Raw genomic sequence first — 2208 nt, 5'->3', positions numbered from 1 at the left:
AACAGGTTTTGATGAGGCCTATTTTTGAAAAATTACTTGTACTTTATTTTGAAAATAATTACCAAGTTATGAATACGGCTTCCCAAGACTAATAAACCCGAAAGCCCCCTAGGCAACGGCACATGGATATCTATCGAAATACCCTGGTCAACCCCGCTGGTCGCATCGTGACCGGGTGGGACTCTCTGCTTGAGGAGTGGGGGAGTTAGAGTCGTTGTCCACGTCAGGAAAGAAATGAGTCATCAAGCGACTCAGGGAAGTGTTCCCAGTAGCCATTGCAACTACAAAGAAAAAAGGGAAGTTACAAAGTCATCAATAATAATGCAATCAATAATAACACGATGTGTAAATCAGGAAAACGGAAGAATAATAGTAAGAAGAATGCCCTACACTTACCGACACAATTCCAACCGGAGTCCCGATCACCCATCAGAAGATGAGGGTTAGGAGGAATAGAACCAAATATGGCCAGTAAGACGTCCGCAATTTGTTGGTTTTCCCGACCTAAACCATCATATGTCACCTTGATCAAGTAGTTGGAGCCAGCATCAAAGCTCCAATAGTTCAGAATGCGCCTCTCCCCCTCAAGGGTAAGCCAGAAAGGGTGTCTACCTTGGGCTGGTGATGAGCGGATATTTTATACGCTTTTTGGTATAGTTTTCATATAGTTTTTAATATGTTTTGTTTAGATTTTATTAAGTTTTTATAGGTTTTATTGTTAAATTCACATTTTTGAATTCTACTTTGAGTTTGTGTATTTTTGTACAATTTCAGGTAATTTCTGGCTGAAATTGAGGAGCTGGAGTAGAAGTCTGATTCAGAGACAGAGAAAGCACTGTAGATGCTATCCAGATTTAACATCCTTGCACTTGGAAGAGCTTTTCTGGAGCTACAGAGATTCAAATGAAGAGTTCTCAATGGCTATGGAAAGATGACTTCCAGAACTTTCCAACAATGTATAATAGTCCATACTTTGCTTCAGATTAGAAGGCCCAAAACTGGCATCCAACGCCAACTTCCTGCCCCCTTCTTGGTGTCCAACGCCCAAGGAGCAGAGCCCAGCGTCCAAACGCCCAGAGAGGACCCCTAGCTAGCGTTTCATGCCCAAAAGACCTTCTAGCACGTGGATCTCATCAAAGCTCATCCCAAACACTCACCAAGTGGGCCCCAGAAGTGGAATTTAGCACTAAAAAGACCGTTTTACCCTTACTAGCCATTAGTTTAGTATTCAAGAGTTATTTTACATAATTATTCGAACATTACACACTACATTCGAGTTTTACATTGTATTTTCCTATCAGTATGAGTTTCTAAACCTCCTAGGTTGAGGGGACGAGCCCTGCTGAGTCCTATGAATTAATAAAAGTATTACCGTTTCTTCTTCGATCCGTGTGTGATTACTTCTAAGATGTATATTTGTACTTCAATATGGTGAATAGGATGATCAGTGACAATCAGCTCTGTTCATCATATTAAGATGAATGTGCTTGACAAACACCCGTGTCTACTTGGGTTCATGTGAATACTTCAGTGGAAAGCATGCACCACCAGCTTGAATCATACATCTCTCAGACGGCTAATCTACGACTTCATTGGAGACTTCTCGAGACACCAGTTCAGCCAATTTATGGGGAGATTAAGGTCTCTGTGGTAGAGGCTAGAATCCAAAGATGCAGCATTCTCTGATCCGGAAGATCCGACCTTGTCTATGGCGTTTTGAGTAGAATCATTAAGGAGAATGGATTATACGCGCTTCACCCTCAAGCAGAGATGGATCTACACTAACCCTGGGGTTCAGATCCGGAGGAGTATTGATGACCTCTCAATAAAGGCGTTAATCACCTACAGCATGCCATTGAAGAGATCATTCACAAGCAAAGAAGACAGTAATACCAGAGTTAATTCAGAAAGGCTAAGCAACTCCAATCCTCAATTATAACCCTTTTACTGATTTCATTGACAAAATACCTTATTCCCTTCTCTCATATTTCTCTTAATGCAATTAAGCCTCAATCCAACAACTTCTTGATTTCACCTGACTAAGACCTGTAGGATAACCATAGCTTGCTTCAAACCACAATCCTCGTGGGATCGATCCTGACTCACTCAGGTATTACTTGGACGACCCAGTGCACTTGCTGGTACAACAGTACGAAGGTGTGGGGATTCGTGCTACCAAGTTTTTGGCACCGTTGCCGGGGATTGTTC

This window comes from Arachis ipaensis, chromosome B01 (assembly GCF_000816755.2).
Source record: "Arachis ipaensis cultivar K30076 chromosome B01, Araip1.1, whole genome shotgun sequence".
NCBI classification, from domain to species: domain Eukaryota; kingdom Viridiplantae; phylum Streptophyta; class Magnoliopsida; order Fabales; family Fabaceae; genus Arachis; species Arachis ipaensis.
This window is presented reverse-complemented; position numbering follows the sequence as displayed.